We start from the raw sequence: 12,942 nt of genomic DNA on the forward strand, positions 1-12,942 counted from the left end.
AGTCACAAGCTGCAGAAAGCTGGGGGTTTTACGTTTTTTTCTTTGCATGGTGATAATCCTGGGTCTGCAATGACTCGGTTGCAAAGTGGACCTGACCTGCCATTGATGAAGGCTGGTGGACTATCAGGAAAGCTATAGGCCGACCTGTCAACATAGGCCTCATTTTCAAATCCCAGTCCCGACACCTACCAATGGCAGGAGATCACAAGAGACTGGATTGAAAGAGTAGTTTGTGCATCAGTCAAGTCTAAAATTGGATGCAATAATCCTAGGATGCTGATGGATCTTTTTTTGGAAGGTAGGAGGTCATGGGGCCTGAAATCTGGGTCTGGGCACTGTCCTTCAGCTCTTCAGCTCAAGGCTAGTGCTCTACCACTTGTGCCACAGTGCCACTTCCAGCTTTTTTCTTTTATCTGCTTATGTGGTGCTGAGGAATCAAACTCAGGCCTCATGCATGCAAGGCAAACGCTCTACCACTGAGCCACTTTCCCAGCCCCCAATTGATCTTAATTAATAGTTTATTAAGCATGGAAAGAATAATATTTCTTCAATGGCAGTATAATAAATACCAAAGATTTGGTCGGAATGTAGTAAGGGTCATTCAGTAATAGATAGACAGCTCTGGCACTCTTTACCAATATATATTTATTTGTATACCACCATCTGGTGATCCATGTACCGCTGTTTTGGCCAAACATGGGACTCGAGCTCAGTATGTGGGAACCACCTGAAAGCTTCATTGTCTAGAGGCTGCCGTGCTCACATTCACCCATTCATGAATTGGGTCTGCTAGGCCCTGACTTCAGATCCCAGCACTGCCAAAGATTTAATCTTGGAGTAAGAAGCTGAGTGTGACAAATGTTTTCCTTTTCTGGGAGAGTCCTGGGTGTCAGGCGTGATGGAGACCACATCTGCAAATGTAGATGCTATGTGATAGGATGTAAACAATGTAATAAATGGTATAGGTGTCATCAGAGTCAATAAAATATATGGAAAATAAATGAAAAAAACAAAAAAAATACAATGAATAACCACACCAAACATAACATAGAATGAACATCTGTATGGAAGTTCAATCCTATCTTTAAAATGTATATAAGGAGTACGTTTTCCATGGCTGGGGCCTGAATTCAGGCTTAGGGAACAGGCCTGACTTTCTGGTCTTCAAGCACACGGAGCTTCCCGTTTCCCCACAGTGCAACAGAGTTACCCAGACCCCAAGTTCAAATCACAGGTCTTGCAGACAAAAAATGTCACACATTCCAAGCCAGGGAGCTTCATTAGCATTTTTAATATTTTTTTAAAGTTCACTTCGCCTTTATTTGATACATTTTGATTTTAAAACATGAGAGTTTTTTCAAAAAAGGGGTTTAAACTTTTACATTTTAGCATAGCACATTGGTGTTTCTATTTTGGCCATCTGCCATGAAGAGTGAGAATGAAAATAAGGACATCATTTCTCCCTAGAAGGTTGAGACAGTTGATGTTATTTCTTTTTTTGAGGGGGGGAGTTGGTCCTGGGGCTTGAACTCTGGGCTTGGGCACTGTCCCTACGCTCTTCTGTTCAAGGCGAGTACTCTACCTTTTGAGCCACAGCACCACTTCCAGTTTTCTAGTGGTTTATTGGAGATAAGAGCCTCATGGACTTTCTTGCCTGGGCTGGCTTTTAACCGTGACTCTCAGATCTTAGCCTCCTGAGTAGCTAGGATTACAGGCCTGAGTCATCAGCACCTGGCAATTGATGTTGTTTCTATTTAAAGTTATTTCTGTAATTATAAACTGTCTGCAATTGTGTTGTGTGAGTTTTCCTCAGTGCCTACCATGAAATACACTAGGGGTGTCATACCACAAAAGGTTGGGTTTGTGAATAAAATCTCATTTCTGTGAAGAGAGTAGGTACCTGTAAGCATTTTGGGAATAAACTGGATTGTAAAATGAAAAACAAAAACATTGGGACTTTGATGTAGCCCAGCAGTGGAGTAGTTGCCTAAAGAGCATAAGACCCTGGAAGAAAAGTTTCTTAACCTTCGAATGTTAGAAGTTTGTATGAACAAACTTCTTTCTTCGGCTTGGGCATTATTCCTGTGCTCTTCAGATCAAGGAGTGCACTCTACCGCTTGAGCCATAGCGCCACTTCCAGTTTTCTAGTGGTTTAATGGAGATAAGGGTTTCACAGCCTTTCCTGCCAGATCAGGCCTTGAACCACCATCCTCAGATCTCTGCCTCCTGAATAACTAGGATAATAGGGATGGGCCTCCAACGCCTAGCACATGAACAAACGTCTTAAAGATTGATTCTGAAGAAGGAAACTTGGAATATAATTTTAGTACAAATAATTTATAATGCCATGATTAAGACACTAATTCAGAAGTATTTATTCATTGGCTGGTTTCTTAGTTTATTCACATATATATACACATTATTTATATATATATATATACACATAATATATACATTATTAACAAATACATATATATTACTAAAAACATAGCTTTGAAGTGTACCTAAGAACATATGTGCTCATGTAAAGTTATTCAACTGCACAAGTTGATTTTTTTTTCACTTTGGTTGGTACCCTAAATTAGGTGGGATTTGTGTACTGTTGATTGTTCTCTGTTTTTGGAGGAGTTTTCTCCCCTTTATGCCCCAAACCCCCTTTCCCTGCATTTGAACTCAGCTTGCTCTTTCTTGGCTTGGTTTTTCATAGCTGATTTTCTACCAATTCAGCCATCCCTGTAGCCTGGTTTTTGGCAATTTATTTGGACACGATATCTCTCAGGCTTTTCTGCTTGGATTAGCTTTAAAACTTAATCTTCCACTTCTCACCTCTGAGTAGCTGGGATTACAGATGTGAGCCACTGGGGTACCTAGGGATAAATTAGACTTTGGTTGGTGTATTCATTCTGTTTTTCTATGCATGGGATGATCTACTATAGAATTTCTGTGAATGTCCTGCGTCTGAAGTAAGATATATAATGCATATGTAAATCTGTATAGTTCTCAGAAGATGTAATCAATTTAATACATAAGTATAATAATAGTCAATAAAAATAATGAATGAATGAATAATACAAAAAGTAAAATAAATACACTCAATGCAATATGCAATAAACACATGTAGATATTAATCATTATTTGAAATGTGGATGAATATTACTTTAACACGGCTGGGGATTGAATTCAGGCCTAGGGAACAGGCCTTGTCTTCAAAGCAGGTAAGTTTCTCTGTCCCCAACAGTGCATTAGAGTTACCCAGGCTCCGAGTTTAATTCCCAGGCATGACAGAAAAAAAAAAAAGGCATGAATTCCAAGCCAGGGGGCTTCATTAGTTTTATATATGTATACATATACATATATATATATATACATATATATGTATGTATGTATGTATATACATTATATATTGTTCATGGGACTTGAACTCTGGCCTTGGGAGCTGTCCTTGGGCTCTTCAGCTCAAGGAGAGCACTCTACCACTTGAACCACAGTGCTACTTTGCTACTTCCCGTTTTCTAGTGGTTTAGTGGAGATAAGAGTCTCAAGGACTTTCCTGCTCCGAATGGCTTTGAACCGCGATTTTCATATGTCAGCCTCCTGAGTAGCTAAGGTTACAGGCATGAGCCTTTGGTGCCCAACTATTTTTAATATTTTTAAATTATTTTATTTATTTATTTATTTATTTATTTATTTATTTATTTATTTATTTATTTATTTATTTATTTATTTATTTATTGCCAAGCACGGGGATTGAACTCAGGTCGTGGCAACTCTGCCTCAGCTAATATCACCGTAGGCTGGGAAGGTGGAGTCTCTGGACCCATAGCCCATCCTGGGATCCCAGGCCTCGGGGACTGACAGGAAAACAAAATGAAAATGGCACTGAAAAAAAATTACAAACTGTGGATGGATGGTGGTTTCTTGATTTTCCTTACTTGCATTGTGACCATTCTGGGCCCAAATGACAAGGCTGCAACCTGTAGGTCACCTAGCATTGCTGAAGGCTGGCAGGCTGGTAGCGAAGTCATAGGCCAACCTGGACACCTAGGCCCTGAGTTTGAATCCCGGTCATGCCAGTATAAAGGTCTGGAGAGCCTAAGAAACTATTGTCTGTCCCTAGGAACACCAGAGGTATGTGATCAATGTTATGGCTGGATGAGTAGTTCATCTATAAGTCTAGCATAAAATTAGACCTAATAATCACAGGACACAAATTGATTTTAATTCATAGTTATTATGCATTAAAAGAATACTATTCATTAAATGGAGTCCTCACTAAAGACTGAGAATCCGTAAGAACACAGTATATGTCATTTAATACCAGATAGACATCACTGGCAGTATCTGTCCCGACCCGCAGGACTTCAACGAGGGTGGTGAACCTAAGCGAGAAGGAATGAAGGGACAAGAGACACGAAGAAGGACAGCAAGACAAGGATTCTGATCAAGCTGCCAAATTTTATTTTTCACACAGGGGGATTTATATGCTTAGAATAAGGAAGCTTTTTCATTGGGCATAGCAGCTGCAGGATGCTTGCTTAGGGCAATGTGAAAAGGTGGTCAATAGCAGCTACCTGGTCTTTGTTTGGGGCAGGATGCAAAGACCAGATTCTGTAAATAGCCTTAAGAGATGTTCCAGCGAGATAGTCAAGCTTATCATGCAGATAGACTCCCTGCAGGGCTCTCCACATCTCCCCCTTTCTTATTTAGAAAATTGACCATCAATTGTTGGTGCTCTTTTTGAGGGAGTGACAGAGGCTCTGTTCCTCTAAGGGGCCAGGGTTTTTCTCCGCTCCCAAGCGAGCATCCTCACTCAGGGAGGGGAATTTTACAGGCCTTGGCTTGTTTTTTGAGGAGACGGCTTGTGGGTATGCATGCCAACTGTCATGCACCAGAGCTTGCCACTCAGGGGTCTTGGGTTTTGGTATCTCACGGATCCATCCCCCTGCAGTCTTACCTGCACCCTTGATTTGAGCATTTTTTCTTCCTCCCATAGGTGCATCCTCCCCCAAGCGGAGGGGCCTACAGGAGGAGGGGTGAACCTATCCCTTATGGCAATAGGTCTTGCCCGTTGAATGGTCAGGAGTTATGAATAAGGAGAGTTTTCTAAATAAGAAAAAGAAGGCGGGCTGTTTCCCACTGGAACAAGCTCATGGCAAAACACTAATTAAAAGCCTGGGGTAAATCCTAGATCTCAATGCCATGGTCTGCCACATCAAGGCGATGGTGATGAACCTGTATGGGCTTAGAAGCCAAGAGATTAATCTGTTATTTAATAAATTCAAACAGGATGGTCCATGTCTGGAGTTCTAGCTGCATCTGCAAGAGAAAAGGAATCATCCTCAGGGGGAAGGTTTCCCCTGGGTTGTGGTAAGCCATTAACCTGTTTTCAAGCGTTCTGGCAGCAACCTTGGGGCTGCTTGTTCTTGACAAAGACAAAGAGTGGCAGGGAGTGGTCTACCTGTAGCTTGGGAGGGAATTGCCCCCTGTCTTTGTTTGCTGAAGGGACATTCATGTGCAAAGTGACCAGGTTGTTTACAATTAAAGCAAGTAAGCGAGCAAGCCCGGGACTGAACTTTGAAATGCCTTGGTAAAAGCAGCGCCTATGATGTGAGCAGTCCCTACTCCAGCACGAAGACAAACTCAGAGAGGTCACCCTTGTTTTTATGTGGCAGGAGGACATCTTGACATGCCGGGTTAGCATTTTCAAAGGCAAGATGTTTAACAAAGGCACTTTCATTTTCACTAGGCCCAAGAAGCCTTTCTGCAGCCAAGTTAAGCTGTGAGACAAAGTCACTGTAGGGTTCCTCTGGCCCCTGTCTAACCTTTGCCAGGGAAGTAGTAGCCGATCCCTTTTGAGGGAGACGCTTCCAAGCATAAAGGCCAGCGTTTTGAATTTGTGCCAAAAGTCCGGTAGGAAAGCACGCCTGTTTAGCATTGGTATCAAAGGGTGCATTAACCAAAAGTTTAGTATAGGTCCAGGTTTCTGAAGATGTTTTAGCCAAATTTTTTTGTGCGGTCTCTCTACATTGTTCCTTAAAGTCCGCATTCCAGAAAACAAAATCACCCCCACTAAGGGTGGCGCGGGCCAGAAACTTCCAATCATTAGGGGTGAGCCAGCGCGCACTTTGGTTTTCTAATAAGGCTAACGTATAAGGGGCAGTCAGGCCATACCGGAGGCTAAGCCTCTTATACTCTTGTTGGCCTTTTCCCTGGGTGGGTTGTTCCTCTTCATCCCCAGTATCCTGTTCCTCATCCTCTTTTTCCTCCTCTTCTGATTCGTCCTCCTCACCCTCTGAGGTCCTATCTGTCTGGCTCCGAGTTACTGGAAAGGCGAGAACTGATTGATGGCCTGCTCTAACCTTAATTTTATCAGGCTGTTTTGGCGTATCGGCCAAGGCCAGTGTGCGGAGTTCATAATCAAGGGACCGCAGTTCTTTTAAAAGTTGAAGGTGTTCTCGCCTATGTTGAAGAGTCTCGCGTAAAGGTGCCAGGTTAGGTAAAGGGGGGGGAGAAAAAACATCTGGATCTGGAGGGGCAGTGGGCCCTTGAAAGGCCGGGTCACAAAAGGGAGGGGGTGCATAGGAGGAATGCGGAATATTTGAGATAGAGGGTTTAGTCTGAGGTAGGGGGTGACTGAGTAAGGGGGGCCAATCAGGCTGATGATATTGGGCCGCCTCCTCTTCCAGGGTGGCCTCTTCCTCAGGATTTCAATTATTCTGAGGGGAATGGGCAGTCTGGGGTACAGGATAATAATATTCATCTACCTTTTGAGAAGGAGGTTCAAGATCTAATACAACCAATGGGCAAGCCGCGGGGGGCAGAGAGGCCTGTTGGAGAACCTCCTCTCCCATTTTTATAAGTTTTAAAATTCCACTATCAAACAGAGAACATTTTAAAACTTCATTAATCAAATTCCAGTAGGAAAAGGCAGTAACAGGAACCTTTTCCGGACCAAAGTTTTCATAATAATCTTTTAAACAATCTCCTACTCTTTGCCATCTTTTTGCATCTATGATTCCTACAAGTCCTCTATGAATGAGAAAAATAATTCTAAATCCTTTTTCTTAACCCGCGTTCCCCATGTCTTGAAGGCCTCCCTGAGGTCTGACAGAAATAGATCATGTGACGACATTGCTTGTCCCATGGTGGGTCATTCACCTTGCGCCGTCCCCACTCTCCTCCTGGATCTGTCTCTCAGTGGGGTCTGTTGAGGCGATCTCTCGATCTCGGACTGTACTTGGCCAAGTTTTCCCGGAGGACGGCGTTCCTTCCTTAGTCAGAGGCTCAAGCCCCACGTTGGGCGCCAGTTGTCCTGACCCGCAGGACTTCAACCAGGGCAGTGAACCTAAGGGAGAAGGAATGAAGGGACAAGAGACACGAAGAAGGACAGCAAGACAAGGATTCTGATCAAGCTGCCAAATTTTATTTTTCACACAGGGGTATTTATATGCTTAGAATAAGGAAGCTTTTTCATTGGGCATAGCAGCTGCAGGATGCTTGCTTAGGGCAATGTGAAAAGGTGATCAATAGCAGCTACCTGGTCTTTGTTTGGGGCAGGATGCAAAGACCAGATTCTGTAAATAGCCTTGAGAGATGTTCCAGCGAGATAGTCAAGCTTATCATGCAGATAGACTCCCTGCAGGGCTCTCGACAGTATCTAAATACCTAAATATATATTTATCTGTATACCACTGTCTGCATAGAAAGGTATTGCTGTTTTGGCCAAACCTATGTCTCCATCCCAGGTCCTGGGATCCACTTGGCAGCTGAATGGTCTGGAGGCTGCTGTGCTGACCCTCACCCATTCATGAATTGAGCCTCGTTGGCCCTCAGTTCAGGTCCCAGCATTGCCAAAAATTTCATTTTGCAGTAAGATTCCAAGTGTGACACCTGTTTTCCTTTTCTGTGCAAATGCTGGGTGTCAGGTATGATGTATATAGTATGTCTGCAAAGCTACATGCTACAGAATAGATTGGAATAAATGTAATAAATATTATAGGTGTACTCAGGATCAATAAAATAATTGGTAAATACGTAAATAAATACTAAAATATAATTAAACACTTCAACAAACACGATATGGACTGAACATATGGATGTTAGTATAAATCATATACTAAAAATTACTATAAATGTTATGTTCTCCAGGATTGGGGCTAGAATTCAGGCCTAGAGAACTGTCCTGAATTTCTTATCTTCTAGGAAGGTAAACTTCCCCTTTCCCCACAGTGCTCCAGATTAACTCAGACTCTGAGTTCAAATCTCAGGCCTAGCAGAAAAAAAAGGGGGGGCACAAATTCCATGCCAGGGAGCTTCATTAGTCCCTTTACTATTTTTAGGTTTATTTATTTATTTATTCATTCACTCATTTATTTATTTATTTATTTATTTGCCAATCACAGGGCTTGAACTCAGGTCGTGGAAACTCTGCCTCAGCTAACATCACCCTAGGCTGGGATGGTGCAACCTCTGGACCCACAGCCCATCCTGGGATCCTAGGCCTCTGGGCCTGACAGGAAATCAAAATGAAAATGGCATTGAAAAAAAAAACTGTGAACTGCAGATGGTCAGTAGTTTCTCAGGTTTCCCTTCCTTTCATTGTGACCATTCCCGTGTCCAAGTGACACGGCTGCAACCTGTAGTTCACCTGGCATTGCTGAAGGCTGTCAGGCTGTCAGCAAAGCCATAGGCCAACCTGGACACCTAGGCCCTGAGTTTGAATCCCGGTTATGCCACTTACAAAGGGCTGGAGAGCCTACAAAATTATTGCCTGTCCCTAGGAACACCAGAGGAATGTGATCAATGTCATGGTTGGATGAGTAGTTCATGAATCAGTCTAGCATGAAATTAGACCCAATAATCACAGGACACAGATTGATTAAAATTCATAGTTTATTTTGCATTAAAAGACTACTATCGAATAAATAGGGTCCTCACTAAAGACCTGAGAATCTGTAGGAATGTAGTATATATCATTGAATATCAGATAGACATTTCTGACAGTATCTAAATATCTAAATTTATATTTATTTATATACCATCATCTGCATAGAGAGTTATTGCTATTTTGGCCAAACCTGGGGCTTAATCCCAGATACTGGGATCCACTTGGCAGTTGAACTGGCTAGCGGCTGCCATGATGACACTCACCCTTAGTCTAGGTCCCATCATTGCCAAAAGTTTCTTCCTGGTGTAATATTCCATGTGTGACACCTGTTTTCCTTTTCTGTGCAAGTACTGGGTGTCAGGTATGATGTACATAATATATCTGCAAAGCTACATGCTATGGAATAGATTGGAATAAATATAATAAATGTTATAGGTACACTCACAGTCCATAAAATAAATGCTAAATCGATCTATCAATAATGAAATATAATGAATCACTCCAACAAACATGATATAGACTGAATATATAGATGTAAGTATAAATCATATATTTAAAATGTCTATAAATGTTACGTTTTTCGGGCTGGTGCTTGAATTTAGGTCTAGGGAGGAGATGAGAAGTCAATGCATAATTCTCATAGGAAATGATATGCAAGATCTTTGGCACAATGATTATTTTTAATTAAGACTTCATGAAGTGTGACAATAATACTTACATTCAGGAAATTGAGGCATTGGGAAAGATCCAAGAATTGGTACTCACATGGTAGATAAGATTCCAACACAGTTCGCCACATCTCCTACTCTGTACAAATAGGTATTTATTAGCACAGAAGTTTCAGCATATGAATGGATGAATATCGTGCACCAGCCCCACTCCGGGGCTCAAGCTCAAGTTCTGGAAACGGCCTAGCACCTTAGTGGCTCACAGGCTGATATGCTCACCTTGACCCATTCATCAATTTTGCCTGCTAGGCCCTGAGTTCAAATCCCAGTACTGCCAAAAGATTCATCCTGATGTGAGAAGTTTTCCTGTCCTGTGAAAGTCCTGCACCTAAGTGAGGATGGAGAATGCTATATAGCCATGGGAATAGGTTGTCATCCATGGCAGCACAGATATACCTGTCACAATACTCAATAAAATACACAATATATCCATGAATAGGACTCAAAAAAAAAAAACTACACTGAATGGAAGATGCATACCACAACTGTATGTAAATAAAGATCTTATGTTTAAAAGAGATGAGCTTGTTATTTTGTCCAGTGCTGGGGCTTCAAATCAGGCCCTGGACAAGGCCTGACATTCTAGTCTTCAAGGATGGTGAGCTTCCCCTTCCCCCACAGTGCAATGGAGTTAACCAGAACTGAGTTCAAATGACAGCACTGACAAAACTTTCATCCTGATGTCAGAAGCCAGTCGTTGCACCTGTTTTCCTCTCATGTGGAAGTCCTGGGTCTCAGCTAGGATGGAGAATGTATGCATAGACAACCCTTTAACCATGGGAACAGGTCATCATCCATGTCAGCACAGTTATATCTGTCACCATACTCAGTAAAATACACAATACCTCCATGAATTAGACACAAAATAAGAAGGAGTGCACTGAATGCAAGATGCTGTCAAAACATATATGTCAATACAGATCCTGTGTTTCAAGGATGAATCTATGCCTATCCTGGCCCTCTCTGGGGCTCGATGCCAGGTCCTGGGAATGGCCTACCTCCTCAGTTGCTCACAGGCCCATGTTCTCTCTTTGACCCTTTTGCCAATTGGTCTGCTGGGTTCTGAGTTCAAATCACAACAGTACGGAAACATGAATCATGATATGGGAAGCCCATATCATGTGAAAGTCCTGTGAAAGTCCTAGGTCTCAGCTAGGATGGAGAAAGCATAAGCAACTCCATGGACATGGGAATTGGTTGCCATCCATGTCAGTATAGTTATATCTGTCATCATACTCAATAAAATACAAAATGCATCCTTGACCAAGACACACACTGAAAGCATGAGGCATTCCACACATGTATGTAAATAGAGATCCCATGTGTGAAATAGGTGGGCATATGATTTTTGCTAGTGTTGGGGCTTCAGTTCAGGCCCTGAGAGCAGGTCTGACCTTGTAGTATTCAAGGATGGTGATCTTCCCCTTCCCCCACAGTGCAACAGAGTTACCCAGACCTGAATTCAAATCCCAGCTCTGGCAGTAAAATGGCATGAATTCTGAGCGACAGTGCTTCATTCATAATTATTTATTTATTTATTTTTATTATTATTAATTTTTTTTGCCAAACCTGGGCCTTGAACTCAAGTCGAGGCAACACTGCCTTTGCTGCAATCATCCTAGGCTGCAGCCTTTGGACCCACAGCCCATCCTCGGATCCTAGGACCCCAGGGCTTGCAGGAAAGAAAAAATGGCCAGAAGGGGAAAAAAGTAGCCAGAATTTCCACCTCATGCTTTTAAATTTATTTTCCTTTGCATAGTGACCATGTTGGTCTGAACCCGGTGGCCTACAGAGTGAAGGTGACCTGGCATGGCTGAAGGCCTGCTGGCTATCAGGGAAGTCACAGCCAACCGTGCAACGGAGGCCACGGGTTGGAATCCCGGTCAAACCCCCTACATTGTGGGAATGGTGGAAGATCCTGAAATACTCGTTTCCGGACCTAGGAAGTGTGAAATGTGATCATCTCATCCTTGAATTAGTAGTTCCTGCAAGATGCGAGTAGGAAATGATAGGAGAGACTCATGGGGTATCCATTTTTTTTTATGAAGAGTAGATGAAGCATGACCATAATCATCACAGTCATGAAATGGAGGCATTGGGGAAGATCTGAGAATTGGTAGTCACATGGTAAATTGGATTCCATCACAGGTCGCCATCTCTCTACTCTATACAAATATGTACTTATTTGCATACTACCTTCAGCTTATAAGTGGATGAAGATTGTGCCCCCCTCACTCCAGGCCTCGATCTCAGGTCCTGGGAATGGCCTAGCTCCTTAGTGGCTCACAGGCTGGTGTGCTCAGGTGGAACCATTTGCCTATTGGGCCTGCAAGGCACCAAGTTCAGATACCAGCAGTGCCAAAAGATTCATCCTGATGTCTGAAGCCAATCATTGCCCTGTTTTCCTTTCCTGTGTGAGTCCTGGGTCTCCTCTAAGATGGAGAATACATGGGCAACCCTGTGGCCATAGGAATAGGTTGTCATCCATGCCAGCCCAGTTATACCTGTCATCATATACTCAAGAACATACTAAATACATCCATGCATAGCACACAAAATAGAGAGGATAACTAACCTCAATGCAGGAGGCAGTCCACACACGGATGTGAATAGACATCCCATGTTTCAATGATGCATTGACGATTATTGTGGCCTCCCTAGGGCTAGATCTCAGTTCCTGGGAAAGGCCCAGCTCCTTAGTTGTTCACAGGCTGGTGTGCTCACATGGACCCATTGGGCAGTTGGGCCTCCTAGACCCCAAGTTCGAATCCCAGCACTGCCAAAAATTCACCCTGATGTGAGAAAACAGTCATTGCACCTGTTCTTCTGTGCTGTGCAAGTTCTGGGTCTCAGCTAGGATGGAGAATGCATAGGCAACTCTATACTCATGGGAATAGGTTGTCATCCAGGTCACCACAGTTGTATCTGTCATCCTATACTCAGTAAAATACAGAATACGTCATGAATAAGACACCATGTAAAAACAATGACTACACCGAACCCAAGATGCTGCCCACCCATGTATGGAAATAGAGATCCTCTGTTTTAATTATGAATTGATGACTATTAAGGCCCCCACTGGGGCTCAATCTCAGGTCCCAGGAAGGGCATATCAACTTAGTGGCTCACAGGCTGGTGTGCTCATCTTGACCCATCCACCACTTGGGCCTGCTAGGCCTTGAGTTCAAATCCCAACCCTACCAAAAGATTCATCCTGATGTGAGAAGCCCATCGTTGCAATTGTTTTCCTGTGCTGTGAAAGTCCTGGGTCTCACCTATGATGGAGTATGCTATATAGGGAACTCTGTACTCATGGTTGCCAGCCAT

The 12,942-nt window shown here is 42.9% G+C and overlaps 1 pseudogene; it reads left to right on the plus strand.

Moving 5' to 3' along the window:
- Positions 1–11,424: 11,424 nt before the first annotated feature.
- Positions 11,425–12,942, plus strand: part of LOC138822895 (tubulin beta-2A chain-like) — a 51,180-nt pseudogene continuing 49,662 nt past the window's right edge.

The sequence above is a fragment of the Dipodomys merriami genome, unplaced genomic scaffold (genome assembly GCF_024711535.1).
Source record: "Dipodomys merriami isolate MVZ:Mamm:240054 unplaced genomic scaffold, mDipMer1.0.p SCAF_1165, whole genome shotgun sequence".
NCBI classification, from domain to species: Eukaryota; Metazoa; Chordata; class Mammalia; order Rodentia; family Heteromyidae; genus Dipodomys; species Dipodomys merriami.